The 24,673-nt window shown below is 44.1% G+C and overlaps 1 long non-coding RNA gene across 1 annotated transcript; it reads right to left on the bottom strand.

Annotated features, from left to right (window-relative positions):
* Window positions 1-12,475: 12,475 nt before the first annotated feature.
* LOC142571269 (uncharacterized) lies at window positions 12,476-24,472 on the bottom strand. The gene is made up of 3 exons (XR_012825829.1): window positions 24,350-24,472; window positions 21,247-21,399; window positions 12,476-12,611 (listed from the first exon to the last, which is right to left on the bottom strand). It is a non-coding gene; the product is annotated as an uncharacterized LOC142571269 (long non-coding RNA).
* Between the last annotated feature and the right edge of the window lie 201 nt (window positions 24,473-24,673).

Here is a 24,673-nt window from a genome sequence, read left to right as displayed (position 1 = left end):
ATGTGACACCTCTGAAACAATCCTTCTGAAAGAAGAAATCATCCTTGTGCATCCATAAAGAGGACGGATAGGCAAAGCCCCTTCAGCAATGCGGCCAGCTTCAAAAGGCCCACTTGGCACATCCTGAATGCTTCCTTCTTAGACTTTGCTGGGTGCAAGCATTCTACTGTCCAAAAGTTGTCATTGAGAGCACTGTTGGTTTGGTGGCAATACAGTTCAGAAGCGATTGCAAGAAACCTTTCTTCCGAGTTGGTCTGGAGGCTCATGGTGCTCACAAAGCGACACCATGAGACAAGCAAGGTGACCGGATGCCTCCAAGCCCTTGTTCGTGTATCACACTATTCTGTTAGTAACAACCATCAGATCTGAAACCAACAAGCTCAAGTTCAGCACTCGTGTGGTTACTGTGGAGGATCCATAATAGAAAGCACAAAACAGAAAACTGAAGGGAAAGGATAAGGCACCACTTAACACCTAGTATTGCTGCAGCCCACCCCCTTTTATTTTGTCTGGTCATGCTACATTTTTTTCTATATATAGGCATGAACTTATCCTGTGCACAGCTTATTGCAGAGAGCATAGGTGATGTTCCCAATCGGTGTCCGATTTTTATATACACTATATGCTGGCTCAAAGAGGCTCGAAACACTGCAATGGAAGCTTCTAATAGAAAAGGTGCCTGGAAGAAAAAAAAGCTGTGCTGCAACCATCTTGGCAACATCTTGTCCCCTTAATAAAAATTGTGCTTCCGTATAAACTTCAGCCCTCCAGTTTAGAGTAAAGTACCAGTGCACTTATGCAAAACGAATCAATTCTCAAAGAGCATGTGCAGTCCAGCCAGAAGCATAGGTATGAATCCGCATTGTGCTCCTGCATTGAATGTGAATACTGCGTTACAAAATGACGAATGTGCCTTACTAAGCTTCCCTGCAATATGAATTTGTAATGTACAAAGAATTGTCAATTAAGCTTACCAAGAGCACAGATGCACTTGCATATTATGTCACAATTGAAAATAATGAGCAAACCTATGTGCCCTTTCCACTATTAGTATGCTTTACTGCACAATGCTTATTTCCACCTCTGTATTGCGGTGTAGCAAGCTACGAAAGAAACGTTGCATAATTGAGCTTTTTAAGATTAACTTTTTTGCAATACACTTATGTTCTGCGATGAAGCCTAAGCAATGTTCTGCGTTGAAGCATACTAAAAGTGGAAAGGGGCCACTGTCACTGGACATAAAAAGAGTTCTTTAATTATACCCTATGATTATACACTCGCGCAACCGCCGCCTCTCAGGTCGCCTGAGTGGACATACTATGCTGGGTGATAGCGGCCCCCTCCCACTTTTAGTATCCTTTACCGCGTAACTAAAATGCACTGCGGCGAAGAAGCAGTACATTTGTATTGAGTGAATAAACTAATGCTTTTTACAACAGTACAGAAATAAACGCGCACCATGCATCAGTCTACCACATGGAAGAGCGTCGCAACAAAAGGTAGCTGATTCACACAGGCTGTGTAGCCCACTTATCAGTCGTAAAGGCTATTCTGGGTAATTCATAATTTCACACACACAGAAATATGTTTATATGTTTACGTTCGTACTCCTTGCGTAATAAGACTTCCAGAACTTCCACAACAGGTAGTAATTTACAACACACAAACGAAAACAACAGATACATGTGCCTTGTTTTCAGCTCGGTCGTCATGCAAATGACATATAGCACGGACAAACGTGAACATGCTGTGTGTTAGCATCGTAAACTTCATACTAGGCAAGGAGCACACCACAATCCCGCGACAGCCGCTAATGAGACCAAAACGGGAGCACATATCTGTGAACGTGCAAATGGAAACCCTAAGCCACTCTGCTCCTCCACCACCCCCCGCTGCACGGCTGAACCACTCGTTTCAAGCACAGCACACCTAACACACATTCAGCACTGAACAGTGGGCGGTCGACGCAGTCGCATTTACATGACTTGTAGCGAGCAGCACATCCCTCGATGTCCGTTAAGCAAAGTCGGACACGGCGACGCCACACCGCGGTTCGCAGAACTTCGCTGCCGATGCGCTAGGCCACTTCTACATTTCAATTGCCAAGCAAGCACGGGTCACACAACGCAGATTCTCTACTGCCAGAGCTCACCGAGGCGAAAGCCGCACTGCCGCACCACCACTACTCGCGGCTTTCCGCCAAGTAACGCAGAACCTACAACCAACACACAAGCAACGCACGTACAATCACATGAGCAATGTTGAACAACGCGGGGTCCAGAGAACGATCACGCCGAGGACGAACACGCCACGGCGTCGCTCGGCGCCAGCATCGCGCCTTCTCAAAAATCCCTAAACGATGCAGTCCCTAGGCACCTAGGATCAGGTCACGTGAGGGATTTTTGTACGACAAATAGACGCGCGCCTAAAAACGTTGCACTGATGCGTGATCACTTTTGGAATGTGAAAAAAACCAACCTCCGGCACATTTTCGTCCGTCGCACTTTTCCGCGAGTGGGCACTGCACCCATACACCGCGCAGTTCACCATAGAGCCAGGAAAAAGCACAGTTGAAAGAAAAAACACGTCCACAAGCACCAAACAGCGGCCGCCGAACGGCCGGCGTTGCGCGTACCCGGTGGTTCGAGCGGGTGCGTTGCGTTCACCAAAATAGCCAACTTGTTACTGATTTGGCTTGGCTCCCGTTGGATTTTTAAAAGGCGGCGGTAGTGCGCTTTGGACATTTCTTGAATTTCTTGGAAGCGTCTGTGAAACAGGGCGTAACCTTTCTCTATGGTGAAACCTTTTCGAGGTGTTTCTGCGTTGTATTTTCGATTTAAGTGGTATTCGCTGCCGTGGTTAGTTTGTTTGGCTGGTTAGTACAAGTGCAAACGGTCTTTTGTGATGTTCTGGAGTTGTGGAAGGTCGTCGCCCCTATTGCAAGTACTTGCGTTGTCGCGACATCATTCGAACACTATACGATCAGAGCAGAAACAAATGCTATAACCTACCCCTGTGGTTGTGTAGGCGTCAGCTCTCGAAGTATTGGGCAATGCACGGTGGGAGCAGTTTTATCTGCGGATGCGTGCTTGCACCAACTCTGACGAAACTCTGATCATTCGGGACCTATGAAAGCAGTGCTGTGTTGTTTTTGTTCCCTGCTTAGCTCGCCTGTTTACATACTCGCCTGAATGTGTGCTATTGTGATTTGTAAGTTTTCCCCCGTCGGTCTGTACCAGATACCTCGCATTCAGCTGCTTGTCACCTGTGGTCGTTTTATAACTTTGCTGCAGAATTTTGTCCTTAAGTCGAATAAACTTGGGAAGGAAATCGTGAAGCTTTACTCCCGAAAAGCGCTTGTACGTCCATAGAATTTACAGTTCAAATGCAACACATATCCTCATTTAAATTTTAGAAGAATTTATAATTTCAGTAAATTGAAATTGCAAATAAACAGAATACAATAAATTGAAGATTTCTATATGCACACCAAATAAGTTCTGCAAAGTAAAACGGTTTGTTACATTAAAGTTCAATATATGGAGGTCTAATTGTACAAAATTGATTGATATAGGGGTTGATTGGATACAGGGTGTGCATATGCACATGCCTCCTTCCTTAGTCAGTCGTTCCGTGCCGGTCTACTTGGGCAATAAATCAAGCAACAATGTTAATGTTTTCGAACTGTTCATATATCGGGAGCACACCAAGAAGGTGATCTAAAACCTCCAGGCATATGGTGTCTTTCTGTTCCAAAAGAAAAAAAAGTAATAGTAATAATGTGTACAGTGGCATAGCAGAGTAAACAAACAAAAAAGCTGTCTTTTTAAGACAATGCTACATTTTTTTTTCCTAATTACAGCAGCCGTGCAAGGTGTTCTAGATCAGTTACAATATTTGAAAATTTATTGTGATGGGCCAGTCTGTTTCCCTTAGTGTTATAATGGCCTCATATTCTTGCGAAGTTAATCATATTACTCCTGTATCCTTACTACATTGAACTCCTGAAATGTTTTATCCCAGCCACTGCTCCTCATCCACCATGCTGCTTCTGCTTAATAGTTCTCAAAGCAATTATATTGCCCTCCTCTCCCTATTATTCAGGCAGAGAAACAGATCCACATGGCCATCACAAACTAATTTTCACTTGCACATGCCCTAACGTTCAAAACATTGCAATTGAGCTAGAAGCTAGAATCAAGCTAGAAGCTAGAGGGAAGCTAGAATTAGCACTAGTGAAATGTGAAGGTTGTTAGCAAAGGTGCCCACAGTGTGTGAGGCCACAGTTTATGTGAAGATAAAAGTTTTGAGAAAAATTATATAAATTTTGCAGTTGATATTGTTGATTTATTAATGCTGCTCTTGCTTTAGTTATCCTTTTTTTAGTTACCATATGTGTTAAATGTCACAGCATTTGATATTATAGCATTGACATATATCAGTGGGGGGGGGGGGGGTCCTCATCTGGATAGTTCATTTCTAATGCATACACTTTGCATGGCTTGTTCGCGTTGCCAACACCTACTGTATTACTTTGCAATTAAAACCTTCACAATTGTTTTTCGCACAAAAATAAAACAAGCAGTCTAAAAATGTTCCTTTGTCTCATGCAATATAGCGCTCCTCTCACCTAAAGCTGTATGTTCTCGAGACACAAGTAAACAGGTACATGTTAGCTGCAAAACCTCTTAAATTTGCAACAATATCGAATATATTCAGACAAAAAAAATATCTTTGTGAACATATTGCTGCAGATGCTGACCAGCACATGAGTAGTGCTTCTTTTATTACAAACATTTACTCACATTGCAGAGAGTGTGTACCACTTAAATCACAATCATTTTATGGAGATATTTTTGTGTCATTTGCATGTGGGAGAAGCAGGAAATAGTAAGCTGACTCTGCCTTAAAGCAAACATATGCATGAGAGAGCGCTTAAAGCATTACTTGTTCAAACCGAGGCTTTGGTGTCTAGACTTCACGACGAAGAGAGAAAAATGTGAGGTCACTTACCCTGTATTCTGAAACCATCTATGACTGGAAGCTTCATTCCACTGAGCTGAGCGCAGTGCCACCCCTAGACTGAAGACGACGCTGTGTTTCGCAGTAATTGACATGAAGTTTAATTAAAGCTAAGCAACCACCTCTGTCAAGGAGCGGGGCTGCTGTGCATTTGAATCCAGGTGGAGTGTTGAGTGGAGAATACGGGAGTTGGTCATCTATACCTATCCTCGAGCCTCTTAAGAGATTTCCTACAACATTTAAGCTCAGCCTTTCTGTTTTTTCTTACAGCATGGTTATTACAGGTGGTACAAAACATTCCATTGTACAGTTTATATAATTCTTTGGGAAAACATCCATCATCTCACTAAACAGGAATAGGCTCAATAGGTTCACTGGTATCATCTATAGTGTTTCCATCCAAGACCTATTGCTATTACAAGGCATTGCAGACATTCAGTGACGTAGCCAGAAATTTATTTCAGGGAAGGATTCTCCACTGGCCACTACCACTCCCCTATCACCTCTCTCTCTTGCACTATATAAATGTGTGGATGGTTTTACATCACACCAAGACAAACTCCTAGCACTCCCCGGACAGGAATGCTTTAGCAATGAGGATGCACATTTTTACGTTGCCAAAACAACTTTGCTTAACTTCTGACAAAAGTTTTTCATTGCTAAGGCATGCAGCCACTACGCCTAAAATTATGCTATCATCCTTGTGCTGTTTTTAAATATGACTATATTAAAAATAACATTTTGTTTACAAATTGATGTATTTATATAATGTATATTATGACCTTGTTGGTACATTACTTAGGAAAGCGAGCTGTGCTAAAAACATGACAGCGCTCTGTCTTGTGTCTTCTTGTTTGCAGCCCAGACTTGTTGCAGCCCAAGTAAAAGTGGAGGTCAGCATTATTTTCTTACCAGATTTGCTAGTGAGTGGGTCAGCCATGGCTGTGTATGGAAGAGAGCGGGCACTATTTTGCAAGTCGCCTATTACTTAATTGCAGGCATTATGGGCATGCTTCCCTGACACCTGCCTGTTTTAAAGACTGCAGAGCAGCAAGCACAGCACATGCTATGACAGGGTAGGTGAATCTCGGCTAAGGCAACTGGCCACGGCTATCTGGTGTAGAGCGATCGAGCAGTGATGAGACAATCCCCCTATGTTCCATAATTTTTCACTTCATTCTTGATGCCCTTAATGCGCGTCACCACCCTAGCCCCCTTACCGTATCCATCTCCCCACTCCCTGGAGCTCTCTGAAACTCTTTTCAGCTAATCACTGTCCCACTTTTCAACATTCACGGGGTTGTTGAATGACGCAGCATTCTCTAACATGCCTATATTTATGTTTCTGTGTGGACATCGAAGCCAGAGTGGCAACAACAAACTAGCTCCCCTAGTTTGTTTTGGCGGCTTCTAGCTTACCTGGTCCAGCACCCCATCCTTGATATAAATTGCCGCGCGCAAATCAGCATTCTGTAGGCCTTTCTTTCTTGTCCCAATTTCTCTCCATTTTTTCATTCTTAGCAGTGTGTACAAACTAGCCTGAGAGCAAGCTCTTCTGAAGTTTATTAACATAATGAAAGTCAGAGTCAATTGAAAGTAAAAGAAGAAAAAAAAAGGTGGGGGGAGTGTTTTTTATGAGTTTTCTAAACAAGCAAGTTGTAATATAAGTAAGTTGTATAATAGCAAGCACCAAGTATGAAAGAATAAAAAACGCATTTGCACTTCTCGTCTGACGAAATTTACTGTGCTTTTACAGAAATGAAAATCATTGAAAAGGAAGTTAGTGTTTACGTTGAGATACGAGCACGTAATCTGTAAGCCTCGTAAGCTTATGTCAAGTAAAACAACATGAAATTCTGAGAGATTGAGCTTCTTAAGTACACGTGTTATAATAGGAACACCAACCTTCTTCAGGATGATAAAAGCACTGTAGATCAAGGTTCTCCACATAGTGGAAACATTGTTAAATCTGTTAAGATGTGAATGTGGGCAAGTTGGTAACAAATTTCTAACTTGCTAAAGCACATTACTGTCCTCATCAAACTAATAACTATAGTTTCTTGTACATGTGTCTTGATCACATTCAGCACAACATTATGCATTTTTATCTTTCTTTAATACATTCTGTAGCCCCTCAATGGATTCAAGATGCTAGAAACCTATGTTGAACTACAAAGTGCTTGCCATTAGAAAAGACAAGAAGTCAGTTCCTGTGTTAGAAATATTTATTAGTTAGAGAAAGGCTAAAATTTAGTATGAACATTAGCCATGTCTTGAAGTTTTCATCCTACTCATTTTACAGTTGAAGCTAGCTTGCTTCTCAGGTTACTTGTGCTTAGAATTAAAGCACAACAAACAGATGAATGGCTTGCCGAAGCGTTATTCACAGAAAGTGGTCACTTTTCTCACTCTCACCGTAGTGTTTGGGCTATTGCTGGTACTGTTGGCCGCATAGCAGCCAGTGCAGTGCCACTGAGTGTCGTGTGCCGATGTGCCAGTTTTTCTTAGCATGTGGACACTTCTCCCACGAGTTTCTTCGATGTTGTCTTGACGAGGGCCGAACAGTGAATGAGCCAGTTAATCTTGAAATTTTATAATTGGCGTAGAGTTTCCTTCAAGCATGCCACGAATGTTCCACATTCGCAGCTTCCACATTCGCAAGCTTCACAGCCCTCTACACAAGTATTGCTGTGAAGCCTGTGGCAGAAATAGAGTTTTATTAAATCAAAGGACTGCATAGAGCGCGCTCTCGTGTTGTGCTACGTGAATTAAATCATTCGTTTCCTGCCTGCCAGTGGCGTAGCAACAGGGGGGGCCGGGGGGCCGTGGGCCCCGGGTGCACGGGGCCAGTAGGGGGGGGGGGGGTGTCATATACGTCTGAAAACACCCGAAAATTGTCGATATCCTCGCCTTCCTCGACTACACCCGGGAGGGGGGGGGTGACAGAAGAGCTAAGGGCCCCGGGTGCCAGACGACCTAGCTACGCCACTGCTGCCTGCACAAACGTTTGCACCTCGAGTGGATTTCGAGCACACCGTATAATAATGTGCAGTTCCGTCGTGCTTCGCAGCACTATACACAAACGCTGCCGTAAAGCTAGTGGCAAAAGTACGATGTCATGAAACCAGATCAATGCATATACCACGCTCTTTTGGTGCGCTGCGTGAATGGAAACATTGCTTGCCTGCCTGCACAAACGTTTGCATCTCGAGTTAATATCAAACAAACCATATAATATGTGCCGTTTTGTCGAGCGCTTCACCGCACTGCATGCAAGCATTGCCGTAAAGCCTGTAGTATAAATAGGGTTTCATGAAGTCAAATTAATGCGCAAACCTCGCACTTGTGGTGTACAACGTAAACAAAGAATTCGTTGCCATGTCTCCGCAGTAGTTGGTCACGCTGATTTGTGTGAGCATATAGGTTCATGTGCCCCATCTACCTCTGTGATGAGAAAATAAGCAAGAATATCAGCTGCTATGTGTCGATGCATATGCATTTTATTACAAGGTGTAGGAGCAGTACATCTTACTGCATGAGTAAACCACTCATGGAAACAGTACGTTCCTTGAACATTGTAGCTATTTAATAGCCTGGGAAGCGCGCTATATTGGAAGTTGCAATTTTTTTTCTGTTCGCAAAATTCAATAACTCGATGCTTTTTCTAAAAGCAAAAAATTATAAATTTCGCAATGATACGTATGCTGCGTCAGTAAGTAGGCAGCACATAATTAGGCTAAACCAGAGGAATATCTGCAGGTAGGGATTTATACTAATGTACAAAGTATTCTTTAAAAATGTTTTCTCAAATGTTTTCAGTGTGGAGTAAGGAGTTGCATATGCGTCCAGCGCTGATTTCCAGCGCTTAATTTTTGTTGAACCTTGATGTAACAAAGACCTAACACTCAGCACTCTACTTTGTTACATCAAATTCTTTTTTACAATGGAACACTGCATTCTACTATACGTGCCGCTCATACACCCCAAAAATTTGGCCCCTATAAGGAAGTCACTGTTTTAAGTCATTGTTCTCTAAGTTTCGTCAGAAACTTAGATAACGCTACTTCCAACACTCGTGAAACCAGCAGCCACGTCGGCTTGCCGCCTTTACACCGGCCGCAAATTACTTTAAAAAATGTGGCACGCGCGGGCCGTGTATATGCACTCTGCTGCGCGCGGACTGCCATATGCACGGGCACGGCCGGGCAAGAGACGTCGCGCGCTCTCCTACCCTAGCGCGCGCTTGATCACGGGACGTGGACAGAGCGCATAAAGCTGCCATCCTTCTCGGCTCACCCTCGCACCCTTTCATTCGCAATTAACCCCAGCATGTGGGATGCAATGGGGCACTCTAATTTTTGTCACACTTGGACTTTAAACCAAACATCAGGGCGATGGCGAAAATTCGCTTGGGGTGTCCAAAAATTGCTATCGCAATAATACACTATGGAGAAAGGTATTATGGAAATTATCTGTGGATGGGTCGAAACCCCTTAATTTCCCAAACACGCACTCATCCACTGGCACGCTGCACACATGGATCCCGCGCGGCACGCAGCATCATTAAGGCGTATCGTTCTTCTCTAGCTCTATGATCATTTCTGCAGTAGTCACTTGGCGAGAAGCTTAATTTCCAACCTATGCGCAAGTGTCGTACCTGAATTTCGAAAGTACACGGACCATATATATGTTGGCAAAATAATCGGAGCTCCCTGTCTAGACTCGCCAAAATTATACTTAGCTGCTCACTTGAACTCATAAGAATATACTACTCAGCCGAGCTCACTCGGGCTCAAACTCGCCAAAATGCTGCTCAGCTGGGCTCACTCAGACTCATGGGATGATCTGAGGGAGTTGACTCATCAGTGAGTTTGCCAGCGTATGATGTGTGCTGAACCACAAACCTGGCTTTCTTGAATAAAAACAGTTGGTCGCTGCAGCATATGGGTGCACACAAGTGTTATTCAGAGAGTGCGGCATTGTAAAGGCTGCCACAGTTACCATGCCATGCTGCAGCTCATTTCAATCATGTCAAATGCAATACCCCTGCCAGCTTTTAGTCAGTCGATCAAATGTGATTGCTATTTATCTCATCACAACACCTCATTTTCCTGCCTAAGGCTTTGGGTGAATTTTCCTTGGCATCCATTTTGTTACTCTAACAGGTTACCAGTTATCTGTTGCCTATACGAAATTTGAAGTTGTGCACATGTCATGTGAACTCCATGCCAAACTCGTAGTACTGCATGCATTTTCGCAGTTAGGTCTAGAGTTACAGAATCGCATGTGGGAACTGTTAGCTGTTAGTTAGCAACTGTAGCTTTGAAACAAACATGTGCATGAGAGGGTGCTTAAGTGTTACCTGTCAAGACTGGGAGCACCAAGGCAACTTGTGCAATAAAGGCATGGGCAGTACTAGCCCGCATGTAGATTTTACAAAGTGTGGCTGAGGTGATGCAGCTACACTTCGCTATGAAGAGAGCCAAATATAAGGTCACCTATCCATCATACCTATTCTGGAGCCTTTTCTTGAGCTTTTCTAAAACATTAAGCTCAGCGTGTACACTTTATCACAGCATAATTATTACATGTGATATAAAACATTGTATTGTGCAGTTTCTCCAACTCTTCGTGAAGGCATCTATCGATAGATTAAACAGGAATAGGCTCAATGTTGACATATCTCCACAGTAGCATCTCCAGGACCTCCTACTGTCACAATGCATCACAGACATTATTTAAGTGAACTCCAAAAGTGAAGCTCTTTGTTAACATTGGCTAAAATTGTATTTTTATATAGCAAAGTGGTCATGCATAAATCTGTATGTCATGGCAGAACACTTCGTTTCTCACGGACTTTAGTTTACAATTGTTTTCAAGTTCAGGAAAATTGTGCAGTGGGCTAGTTGGTTCGACATACTTAACACTGTTGTGCGGAGTGACGAAGGGACAGGACTTGAGCGAGAAAACAACACACGACACCTGAGCACAATCTATCAACTGGTGATTATCACAAAACAATGATTCTGCTGAAAAGTAGGAACCAAAGGAAAAGAGAAGTCGTGGAAGCATAAAACCTCAAGGTGGACCCACAGGGCTCATGTGTCAGCCCGCCATCTATTTCACTCAGCAATAAAGAGATTAGCATAATCGCTGACAATAGAGGGTGTAGGTAGACCGGGAAGAGGACTCCTGTGCATGCGTGTAGGCTTTATGTACGCTTCACTTGCAGAAAAAAAAACCAGTTCATAGTTTGCGGTCAGGTGTCGTGTGTTGTTTTCTCGCTCAAATCCTGACCCTTCATCGCTCTGCGCAACAGTGTTAAGTTTTCAGGTTGTTCGCTATGTGATGTAGGAAGGGTAAAATTGATGGGAAATCCCAATATTCTCGGGCATATCGCGAAAAATATGGCCCAAGTCAAGTGTCATTTTAGGCTCCACTGTCCCCTTTTATAGGGCAAATAGTAATAGTTTGAATTCTATGGACGCTGGTTGCTTTTTCTGACTTAACCTAGGCGGTGCTCAGCTCTCAGTTGAGAGGAACAGGTAAACAGGAGGACTTGCCACATAAGTAGGAGGTAGCACTCCAGACTTAAGCTTAATATACTGCGTGCTTCCACAGCCCTAGGGGGCTAGTCTGTAAGTGTTGACTAAGTGGACTTTCCATTCTAGTACACGCTGAATGAATAGAGCACAAGAGCCCACGGTGACGATTGCTGCTTGCTCTACCAACTTAGAGCGCTACCTAATCAGTGTGTGCTGAAATAGTCCACTTAGTGGATCCTTACAGAATCCTTCCCTAGACTGATGTTTCTGTTGGTAGGTTGCAAGTATTGCACTTTCTTTCCTTTCATGTGGGCAGTTCCCACATATGGATGTAATTTAACATATTGTATTCATATTGCCTCTGGTCTATAAATTTCTAATTCATGCTTATAACCAGGCCTACCAGCTCTTGTCCTGCATATTTATAGCAAATTGGAGTCATTCTCCATTATACCCTCAAGCACTTGAAGTAGACACTGCCATAACCCCAAGGGAGGGGGGACAGTAACGCAAAAACCTTATTGGGCTTGTAGTGCTGCTGAAGGATGCACACATACCATTTATGCTAAAATTCTCAGCAGACATTCCAAACTTTGTACGAGTTCGACTTTAGCTGGCTAAACTGAATGATTCATATTGAAGGCAATTCTTGCAACACTTGGCCAAACTGAATGAAACTGGACAGCACAATTAGCTGTGTTCATCTACCATTTATACGACTGCTGCCCCAAGCATTTTGCCTGTTACTTTGCCTTTCGTTTCTGTACTATCAAGTTCAAGTACACATGTACTTTATCACTGTACAAGTAAAATGGCTTCAAGGCTTTTCCTGGGCATTCAACAGTCACTATTTATTCCTATAAACCTTCCTGCATGTGAAGGCAAAAGAAACTTATTAATTCATGCTGGAAGTATAAAAAGACAGTTATTTGCACAGAAAATGTTTATTTTGAGCACCGAGGTTCCTGCTGATGTAGATATGGTGCTGGCTCCCTCCTTGCCCGAAGCATGTGCTTGCTGTACACAGCACCAGATGATGGCTTCCTAGGTCAAAAGATCAAATTGAAATAAGAGGCATTTTGTTTAGCTCCGGAAAGAGAAAGCAGGATTGAGACATTAACATGTATAAAAAATACTTGCCTAAAGAAAAATTAATACACAAGCAAATTCACTAAAGAGGTTCACTTTCAAGAGCAAAAGTATGGTTACGATGAAAATTACAAGGAAGCTTCACTGCTCATTGAGGTTTCGGTTCAGTAGTTGTTGAGCCACGAGGGTTAGCATGCTACATCTTGCATATTATGTTTTTTTCATTTTCATTTTTATTTCCTTAAAGACCCCCTGTAGGGGGTTTTACATAAGGGGTGGGGTTAACGTGAGAAAGTAAAACATTTTTTTTTTCATGATGACAGGTGGGATGTAACTTTTTCTAGGAAGGTTGATGGACAGGTGATAGCTGCAATTTGATGGGGAAGGTCGTTCCAGTCGCTTGCTGTCCGGAGGAAGAATGACTTGGAAAATGTAGTCGTACGGGCACGTTGGCGTGAGACTTTCAGCGGATGACCAATTCGGCGAGACGTGCGTGATGGCGGTGCGCAGATGTATGGCTGCTGTTTGAGCTGGGAATAATAAAATTTGTGAAATAGGCACAGGCTAGAAATACGGCGACGGAGGGAAAGACTGCATAATTGGGACTGTAGCTTGAGAGATGAAACACTAATATAGGATGAGTATGAACGGTGAATGAAACGGGCGGCTCTGTTTTGAACAGCTTCTAAGGAGTCGATGAGGTAAGCTTGCTGTGGATTCCAGATGGCGGATGCATACTCAAGTTTTGGCCTGATTAATGATTTATAAGCAAGTAGCTTTACATTTTGAGGGGCGTCGTGAAGATGACGTTTAAGAAAGCCTAGTTTTTTATTCGCAGATGATATTACCTTTGTTACGTGCTCGCGCCATGATAAGTCATTGCTGATAGTGATACCGAGGTAAGTATAGGACGGAACGAGTTCGACAGGAGAATCGGAAATCTTGTAAGTAAATAAATGCGGGTTGTGACGACGATGGAAAGACATGAGTTTGCACTTATTGGGATTAAGCGTCATCAACCAGTGATTGCACCATGATTGAATGCGGTTAAGATTGTCCAGAAGGGATTTTTGATCAGCTGCATTAGTAATTGGGGCATAAATAACGCAATCGTCGGCGAACAGACGGACGTGGCATGATAAATTTTGTGGCAGATCATTAATATAAATTAAGAATAAGAGGGGGCCAAGGACAGTTCCCTGAGGAACGCCCGATGTTACTGGTAGACGGTTAGAAGAGTAGTTGTTAATAGTAACAGACTGTGAACGATGTGTGAGGAATTCTTTGAACCATGCAATAATTTCTCGATGCAAGTTTAGTCTGGAAAGTTTTAAGAGTAGACGTTGATGAGGTACCTTATCGAATGCTTTGGCAAAGTCTAAAAAGATGGCGTCAGTTTGTAAGTTAGCATCAAGGTTGGAATGAAGATCGTGAAGAAAGATGGCAAGCTGTGTCTCACATGATAAGCCTTTTCTAAATCCATGTTGGGATGGAGTGAAAAAATTTATAGAGTCTAGATGCTGCATTATCTGGGAGTAGATGACGTGTTCCATTAGTTTACAAGGGATGCTAGTTAGGGAAATGGGGCGATAGTTGAGTGGAGAGTCTCTGTTACCTGATTTGAAAACAGGAACGACCTTCCCCATCTTCCAGTCTTCTGGGATGATACCTGTGGCGAGTGACTGAGAAAACAATAAGCATAAAAACTTGGATGAAATGTCCTTAGTGTTTTTGAGAAACTTAGTGTTAATTTCGTCCGTTCCGGCTGACGATGAAATTTTCAATTTGTCGATTGCGCACGAAATGCCATTTGGATGAAAAATTATGGCTGGCATTGCTAGTTCAGTAATGGATGGTAGTGAAAGGAATGTATCTTCAGGTTCTATCGTGAATACTGATGAAAAGGCAGTATTAAATATATCGGCACACTGAACATCACTAACAGAGTCGCCGTTATCATTAGTAAGGGTGATGTCGCGCGATTCCTGGGGATTTATCACGTTCCAAAATTTTCTCGGGTTAGTTGTTATCATTTTGGGTAAGTCATTGTGAAGAAAGAAACATTTCGCGCTTTTCACTTCTGCTAAGTACGCGTCTTCAGCGCTGTAGTACTTTTCCCATGCAGAAGAGCTGGGTCTAAGTTTAGCTGCACGGTACAGCCGCTGCTTTTTATTTTTGAGTCTTTTGAGCGTTTTATTGAACCAAGGATTTGGGAATCAGAGTTTATAGTGCACTTTGGAATGTATCTGCTCGTTAGATCACTAATTTTGCGTTTAAATATTGACCAGTTTTCGTCGACTGTATGTTGATGGAAGTGAAGTTCAAAAGTGGGTAAGAGGGAGTTTAGTTCATTATTTATTGCTGCGTAGTCGGCCTTATCGTAAAGCTTTATTGTTTTTTGGACACTTTCCTTTGAACGGGAGTAATGTTAAATGAGGCGTGAATAACTTTATGGTCACTGATTTCCCTCAGGTAAGTAATAGAAGCTAAGGTCTCAGGATGACTAGTTAGAATGAGATCAAGAGTGTTTTGTGAAGTCTGGGTGATGCGAGTTGGCTCAGTTATTAGCTGTGAAAGATTAAAATTGAGACATACGTCGACAAATTCTCGAGGCTCTTGAGAAACGGTAACGTGAGGTTGGTGCCAGTTTATAGAAGGGTAGTTAAAGTCACCGAAAAGAATAATTCGTGCACTTGGATACATAGTTGTTAATTGTAGCAAAACACTGTTAAACTCACGGGGGAAGTCAGGGCTATTATGTGGCGGTCGATAGCAGACACCAATTAGTGTTGTTATTGGCGCAGTGCGGCAAATGAGCCACATAATTTCAAGGTGAGAAGTGATGTTGACAAGCGAGAATGGTAGTTCTCGATTAATGGCGACTAAAACACCGCCACCTCGAGAAGCCTCGCGGTCGTTGCGAAAGAGGCGAAAATTTGGCAGATCATGCAGAACTTCAGAATCGCTGATGTTTTCGTTGAGCCATGTTTCTGTTAGTACAAGTATGTTGCTTCCGGACGACGATACAAGGTTAGATACAAGGTCTCGTTTGGGAAGGAAGCTGCGTATATTTGTGAAAATGACGGAAAGGCAAAGGGTGGTTCGGGAGTTGGTTCTAGGATGACAGGCTGATAGAGGGCATTGTGGGGACCGGCGCCGAAAAGTTATCTGCTATGCGATTTCCTTCACTGAGTTAGTCTTTTCGTCAAAGAAGTAGCGCTTGGGCCCGATATGAAGCGTCTTATAGCGGAGTGAGAATTTATTAGTTGTTTCTTTTGCAAATGCAACCAAGTGCTTTCGAATTTTTTGGACGCGGCGGGTATAATCTTCGCCTACACTGAATTTCGTTCCTTTAAATTTGGGCCCTCTAGATAGAATGGTTTCTTTTGTCTTGGATGATATGAATTTCACAATGATAGGGCGTAGATGGTTTGGGGTATGACGGCCAAGCCGGTGGGCACGCTCTATATCTTTGGGATCTAAGGCTATTTCCATGTGTTCTAAGCAATGATCAGCGATAATTTTTTGAGACTCGGCATATGTTTCACGGGGGGATGAGTCAGGCAGACCGTAGAAAATTAGATTGTTCCTGCGGGAGCGGTTTTCAGAATCGTCAAGACGAAGCTGCAAGTCTTGAACCAAAAGAGCTGTCTGGCTAATTGTTGACTGAATGATTTCAACGTCTGATGTAACTGTAGACAGATTCTGGGAACGTTCTTCGAGTTCAGTGAGGCGGGTATTGAAATCGGATATCGTTTTGTCGATTGAAAGCATACGTCCTTTTATATCTTGCAGGTCAGAGATTAGTGTTGCCTGGCCATCAGACAGCTTTTTCAATTCAGCCAGAACGACATCCAATTTTTCAGGTCCAGGGTTAGTTTCAACATCACCAGCAAGGAGTAATAAGGACCATACATTATGACAACATTCGGCACAAATAGTGGTCAAACACTTCGGGCTCGGCAGCTGTATCAGGAAATAATTACTGGATTTCTTAGTAAATAGACTGACCGGTTCACCAACCTGCATGATGAAGAGAGTCAGATGCGATAACCGTGCCGTGGCACAGCTGCCGAGCCCACAGATTGTGCGAGGTGATTGCTGGTCTTTTATAGGTGGCTTGCCAAGTGATGTTGCTGCTGATGGTGTTTCCCAGTTGAAGTCGAGGGTCCAGTTTGTCACGTGTGGTAAATGGGCAGAGTCGGCGATGGCGCTGATGAAGCGGTGGCTGTCTTCGACAGCGCTCCAAGAAAACTCGGCTGGGGCCCGGGAGGTGTCCTAGGAGGGTCCGGGAGGCGTCGAAGAATACGGTAAGCAGAAGGCAAGCGGAGGCGTGAAAGGGCAACGCTTCACCAACCTGCATGATGAAGAGAGTCAGATGCGATAACCGTGCCGTGGCACAGCTGCCGAGCCCACAGATTGTGCGAGGTGATTGCTGGTCTTTTATAGGTGGCTTGCCAAGTGATGTTGCTGCTGATGGTGTTTCCCAGTTGAAGTCGAGGGTCCAGTTTGTCACGTGTGGTAAATGGGCAGAGTCGGCGATGGCGCTGATGAAGCGGTGGCTGTCTTCGACAGCGCTCCAAGAAAACTCGGCTGGGGCCCGGGAGGTGTCCTAGGAGGGTCCGGGAGGCGTCGAAGAATACGGTAAGCAGAAGGCAAGCGGAGGCGTGAAAGGGCAACGCTTCACCAACCTGCATGATGAAGAGAGTCAGATGCGATAACCGTGCCGTGGCACAGCTGCCGAGCCCACGTTCTATATTGTAGAACAATATTGCACTTTGAACAATGTAGTGCCTATTTAAATGAACTGACAAGGAACGCTGAAACTCCAGGCTAGTTTGGTCTGCACAAGATATGATACAGACACTGTACTGCATTCATTTAGTGTTTTTGTCACTGATCTCATGCACAAAGGTCATTCACACCTATCCTACATGAAATGCAGTTACTTCTTTGAAGCTTCATCTAGTCCTTGAATTTGCTGCATGCTTATGTCTAAGGGAGTTGGTTTGGTTCCTGTTAATGTAGTACATCTAAGCAACTGCTATCAAATGCCCATAGTGTTCCCTGGCATGTACAAAACATTTTTGGCCCTTTCGATGCACAATACTCATTACATTTGACACTTGGGGCTCGTGCAAGGCACCATTTAGTATTATATGCTTGTCCACATCTGATAATACCTTCATAGCTGGGTCATTCCCATGGCAAATGCCTTGGTTATTACTGTGACCATCTCACACTTTTCCTTTGGAATCTTCTTGTCCACTTTTAAGCATCCCACGACACAATGTCTCCATCCTAGTGGTGCTATGGAGTTAACTTATGTGCTAGTTGTAGCAGATGACGTCAACTGAAGGCCACTGAAGATAAAACTCTCTGCGAGAATTCCTTTTGCACAAAAAATGCAAACAATACAGAATAGTCAAAATGTAGTTATCTGGCAAGACTGGCTGCATCCATCATCTTTGTTTGGTGCAATTCTGAGGTGGCTCCCTGTTACAAGACGCTTGGCGATTATTGCCATGTGACTGTTCGGGACTCTATAAAACACAAGAATTGCCTTACTCCGGCCTTTCTCCTTGTGCAGCGGCCAACGTTATTATTCGTTTAATCGCACCGTGTACTGTTCGTGTGTCCATAGACTAAATTCTTCCCCACATTGCTTTTGCGGTATTTCGTGAGTGACCCATGAACTCATCTTGGAGTGGGACTTCTTATCTTTGGCGTTCGCTTCTATCTCTTGTCGTCAGCGCCTCACACAACTGGATGCCACTGGCAGTTCTCTTCCTAACCTCGAAGAACGCATTTGTCTCGTCACCTCTTCCGATTACGTTCTTTGGCCACCTAGAGAATAGATTATAGGTGTCAACTCCTGTAACATTGTGGATGGCGGCGTATTCATTCTACCCTATGACCATACCCTATCTCGAGCAATTCTGATTACCCCTGGCCTTATTCGCTTCTCTGAGGGGTCTGCATTGCTTACTGCAATAAACCAAATCGAACCCCAACAGTTGCCTCGTGGATCAACTGTCATTTGAGCTGTTGACACTCATGTCGTTGCAATTGTCACGAAGACAGCTCAGTGTGTTCTTGCGTCTATTACTGTGCGCTGAACAAAATCGTGCGCAAAGATGTTTACCCCGTGTCACGGATGGATGATGCACTAGATTCACTCCACGGTGCTGAATATATTTCTAGCCTTGACTTTAGACCAGGCTACTGGCAAATACCGACGTCCAAATCCGACAAAGCAAAAACGACATTTGCTACCCCTGATGGGCTCTACGAGTTCAGTGCGATGCCCTTTGGACTCTGCAATGTGCCTGCCACATTCGTACACATGATCGATAAGTCTTGTGTGGCTTGATATGGAAAACCTGTCTGTGCTATCTCGACGACATTGTGTTTTCAACCATGTTCTCACAACATTTGCAACATCTTGATGAAGTCCTTGCCTGTCTTGCAAATGCTGGTTTGCAGCTCAGCACACGCACACGTGCGCACGCACACACACACACGCACACACACACAAATGCAGTTTGGCCAGCAAGGCCATCAAAGTTCTGGGGCACATAGTCAGCAAAGAAGGTATTCGACCGGACCCCGAGAAGCTTACTGCCATCCTCGAATTTTGTGTCCACTGCGTCAAAAAGACATGCACAGTTTTCCTGGACTTGCTTCTTCCGGCACTTCATATGCAACTTCGCTACGTTTACGTCCCCGCTCCATCAACTCCTCGCCAGTAATGCGCCCTTTGTTTCGTCCGACGAATGTGAACATGCTTTCCTGCTTTTGCAACATGCCCTGACGTCAGACCCAGTACTGTGCCACTTTGAACCGACCGCACCCACCATCTTTCACACCGACGCTAGCAGTCAGTCTCGGTGCCATTCTACTGCAATGTGACAACACATTCCGCGAACGAGTAATTGCTTATGCTAGTCGTGCACTAACCAGTGCAGAAAATTACTACACCATAACCAAGCAGGAGTGCCTTGCTGTTGGGCAGTACAAAAATTTCACCCATGTCTTCATGGCCGCCATTCCACAGTCGTTACCGACCATAACACACTGTGCTGGCTTTCATCGCTAAAGAATTTATCAGGTCACCTGGGTTGCTGTGTGCTTCACCTACAGGAGTACGATTTCAATGTCACCTACAGGGCTGCAAAGAAGCATCAAGACACCAATGCTCTCTCTTGCTACCCTCTGCCGAATCATGACGATTCACCATAACCTCTCCGTGATTGTGTACGTCCCGAGTCCTCTTCATCGGCTTTACCCATTGTAACCCTCGAATGGCTAAGACACGACAGCCCATCTGTCCTTGTGTCCCACTAACGCGTCGACCCATACTGCTGAACTATTCTCCAACGCATGGAAGATTCTTCGTCGCCTCCAAATGCCAGACTTCGTCGACAACTTAATCAATTCAAGCTGCACAATGGGGTTTTACATCGCAACATTTATCAGATCGATAGCAACAAATGGGTCCCGGTCGTACCATGTTCTCTGCAATGTGAGGTGCTTGAAGCCTTTCACGATCATGCGACGACTGGTCATCTAGGCTACCACAAGACTTACAACAGAATATGAAGTCGCTGCTCCTGGCCTGGCCCATCTTCAGCCGTTGCGAAGTATGTTGCACCCTGCGTTCATTGTCAAAGCAAACCCAACAGCTCCTTCTGGCTCTTTACAACCTCTGCCTTGTCCCGCTTCGCCTTTTGAAGTAGTTGGAATAGACTTGTACGGTCCTCTTTCCATGACCTTACATGGAAATTGTTGGATTGCAACGGCCATAGACCAACACGCTATGCGGAGACAGCATCTCTACCATCCGGAACTGCTGCTGAAATCGCCGATTTCTTTCTACACAACATTATCTTACACTGGAGCGCTCCGCGCGTTCTCCTCAGTGACCGCAGCAGTCTTCCTCTCTTCTATCCTTACCGAAGTTCTGTGCGCCTCTAACACAATTTGCAAGACGACTTCCAGTTACCATCCGCAGACCAAAAAGGTTGACGGAGTGTTTTCACCATACCCTCTCTGACATGATTGCGATGTACGTACATCCACCCTGGCCACACGAACGGGGATGCAATCCTGCCGTTCATGACATTCGCCTATAACATGGCTACGCAACGTACTACTGGCTTTTAACATTTTTCTTCATCTATGGCTGTTCACCAAGTTTCATTCTTGATGTATCATTCCTTTCGACTCCTGTGCCCCCATCAGTTCCTTTCTTGGAACAGTTTGTGTCTCGCCTCGCAGAGTGCAGACGCCTCGCCCCGCTTAACACCGGCGCCTCCCAGGACGCTCGCAAGTTTCGTTACGACTGGACCCACTGTGCTGTGACTTTTTCTCCTGGTGACGAAGTTCTTTGGACTCCTGTGTGCATTCCTCGCTTATGCAAAAAATTTCTCGTGTTTTATTCGACTTTCCACGGTCATTGAGCAGACATCACCTGTCAATTACCATGTCTCGCTTGTTAGAACGCCACCCGATTCCCGTTGCTGTGACACAGAGATAGTGCATGTCTCCCGCTTAAAACCAAATACTTGACGCATTTTATAGTACTTACGCGCTGCCAGGCGGCCGCTTCCACAGCGAGAGAGAATTAGCATGGGCACAACACATGCCTGACTTTCAACTTCATCATCTGCACATCTTTTCCATCTGCATATATCATCACCAGCAGCACAGTTTAATCCTCGAGGTAGTAGTCCGAGCTTGGCTGGAATAAAGCAGTTCCTTGCGATATATATATATATATATATATATATATATATATATATATATATATATATATATATATATATATATATATATATATATATATATATATATATATCTTGCACTTCAAGAAACTTCGCTTGACCTCGAAGACTTGAGCTCTGAAGTGACGGCGCTAAGTATATACAAGACCTCATAGTAGGAGACAGTTCAATTTCACAGCCTGAGTCCCCTTGCTGGTGTAATCTTCCTTCGTGTAATTGTCGCATACTTGGCTATCACTAACACTGCTTCGCCTTTCTGCAAAACTGCAGCCTCTCTTATTTTTCTGCTAGTCCGAGCATAAGTGCTGCCGCACATGACTGCTGTTGATTCTGATTTCGAGTGAATCTGGCTTGGCCTCATTACGGTTACTGAGTGAATTATATAGAGAGAGAAATAGAAGAGAGGAAAGGCAGAGAGGTTAACCAGACGCATGTCCGTTTTTCTATTCTGCACTGGGGAAAGGGGTATAGGGATGAAGAGAGAGAGTGTTCCACAGCTATCATGCACTAAGATTTAAAAAAAACAGTTCCGTTACTCGAAGAAAACCTACTGCATATTGTTTCCAGTAAAGTGGAGTAGTAGCCAGTAATTCTTTCGTTACTGAGATTTAATTTGGTAATTACAATTATCTAACTCGAGAAGTACTCTCATAATTTTCAAAGTGTCAATGAGGCATTTGTTGGCATCCCAAAATGACATCTAACTGCAGTGTTTTCAGCCACATACTAATTGCGTACAATTTTACCGACTGGAAAATAACCTCACGAACTATGGAAAACACCATGTGAGTGAACTCTCACCCGCATCATAAAGCAGTGCCCTCAAATAAGCTGATTGAAAGTAACTGCATTGCCTATCGCAAACCCGAAGAGACAGCGAACCACCTTGATAATGGTACGGAAGGAGCCCCAACAGCAGGTTTCGCAGCTTCGCAGCTACTCCTTTCTCTCTACGTCACACTTATTATCTTTCTCTAAAGGCCTACTGATAAATGATAACAAAAGCACCTTGATAACGCAGCCAAAGTGCAGCTCTGACCACACACGAAATGTGAAGAGCAATGTAATAGGCACAGAATGTTTCAAAATCCAGACTTTGCTCGCACCGCATCGAAAGAGTGCGGGCGAAGTTATATTTCACACCAGAATTATATTTCACACCAGAAACTTGCTTCGGACCAAAGCCAATATAAAGTGAGCGTCTTATTTTTCATGAAAGTGTATACGTGCTGCAAAACCAGGTTCGTGTCAACAAATAAAAGCGAAATAAACACACTGGAAAGCGACCAACTTGTTAAATTAAGTATACCAATACCAATTGTTAATTAAATATACCGCTTCTATGAGCCGAACTGGCAATCAGAATGTCGGCGCACACACACACACAGACAAAAAAAAACTGTGTGCTCTTACTATCTATTAATTCGTAAGCCCCGTTGAACATCAGCCTAGAGGACGTGTTCAAATAGGTCTCCTTTTGCAGCTACGCAGTACTGTCTATTTTATCACACCTTTAGTGGCTTTCTTGATGACCGATGCCGGAATTCTATGGCAGACATCCATTATCCTTACCTTGAACTAATCTGACATCTGTCTAATCTGACGTCCGGCACAATCTTTCACATAACCCCAAAGAAAGAAACTTAACGGAGAGAGGTCAGGTGATATAGCCGGCCTATTTACAGGCTCGTGCCTTCCAATCTATTTGAAAAGTAGCAGCCAACCAGTTTCGTGCTCGGCTGCTGCTGCATGCAGGTGGCCCATCTTGCTGATACAGCAGAAGTGGAAGCTGTGACAGCGGGACTTTGCTGAGAAACTCATCAACCACTCCTTCAAGGATATCGTTCACACAACGCTGTCCAGTCAGTGCGGGATTGAAGATGGTACTGATTATTGCACTGGCGTAAATTCCAAACCACACATTGAGCAACCACTGGTACTGGCGCCGATTGCGCTGTACTTAATGTAGATTGGAGTCCCTCCAATAGTGTGCGTGAATGACAATGAATGTATATATGATGGCACCTACACTGTTCTTTTGCGCAAACTCATCATGCCACAGGTTCTTAGTGTCAAGATGTAAAACTTACCAGACCCAGCTTGTCAGTTAACAATATACACTATAGAATTAACGTCTAAGGTTATCACTAAGAGGAGTGCTAAAACCCCTTAATGCTTACATTAGGACCAGAATTCACAAGTGGCTGTAATATCAACGTGTAAGCGCTCAGAGAGTTCCTGAAGCACTGTTGAGCACATGAACATAACTTCCAGCCGGGATATGCACGTGCGATGGGAGTAAATGTCACACTCTTAAAAGTCACTCGTTACAAAGCAATACACAACACCCTTTCTCACAAAACCTTATAACACTAGTAAAATTTGTTGGCCACGTTTCGATTTATCCTACTTTGAAGCAAGCACATAAAGAGAACATCCCAGTCTTCATCCCCGATTAAATCACCAGTATTAAATGGACCCACCATAAGGGTTATTTGGCAACAGCATGTGTATGTCCATGCTTGTATCGTTTATTGATTCTCCCGCTCTAGTAGAATGGACGACCACGCAGCCTGATCATGCACTTTGTAATGAAGCTTCTTTCTAGAAAATCACAAATACCGACCGCATACACAACCTTTGTCACATCTGCACAGAGCACTCGAGCGTTACGCTGCGGAGAAAGGTTACCAGAGAATGGCTGTTGGCAGCGCAGCGATATTGCTATGTAAAGGCTCATATTACTATGTAAACGAACGCTGTAGCACTGGCTGATCGGTGCGACGGTCTGCGGGATGCGTCACAAGGAAAATAAGCTGGTAAGGGACCTGGAAATGAAGTATCAGGCAGCCGAAAGCGTAGGTTTGCATAGTAGAGGCACATCGAATGGAAAAGTGAAGTACTTACGATAGCTTACGCTAGCACAAGCCCCGAAAAATAAACGATCCACATCTTTGTCCAGTTGTTTCAGCGTAGCTCACCTTTGAGCTTGCCATTCTGCCGCCAAAAACCAAAGACGGATGTGACATCACGGACGCGAAAAACAAAAAATGAATGCGACATCCCGGACGTGACGTTAGGGTGAACCTAACGCCTGCGTTCCGTCGACCGGGTGAACGCAGACACTTTCCCGCCGAACATCAAACCGTGATATGCCGGATCGTCGAACGACCGCGGCTATGGCGGCCGGATGAGGATGAGGCACTCGCCGGCGCCGCCTGGCGGGCCGCG

This window comes from Dermacentor variabilis, chromosome 2, assembly GCF_050947875.1.
Source record: "Dermacentor variabilis isolate Ectoservices chromosome 2, ASM5094787v1, whole genome shotgun sequence".
NCBI lineage: Eukaryota > Metazoa > Arthropoda > Arachnida > Ixodida > Ixodidae > Dermacentor > Dermacentor variabilis.
Note: the sequence above shows the minus strand (reverse complement) of the source record. Positions and strands in the feature narration are given on the sequence as shown.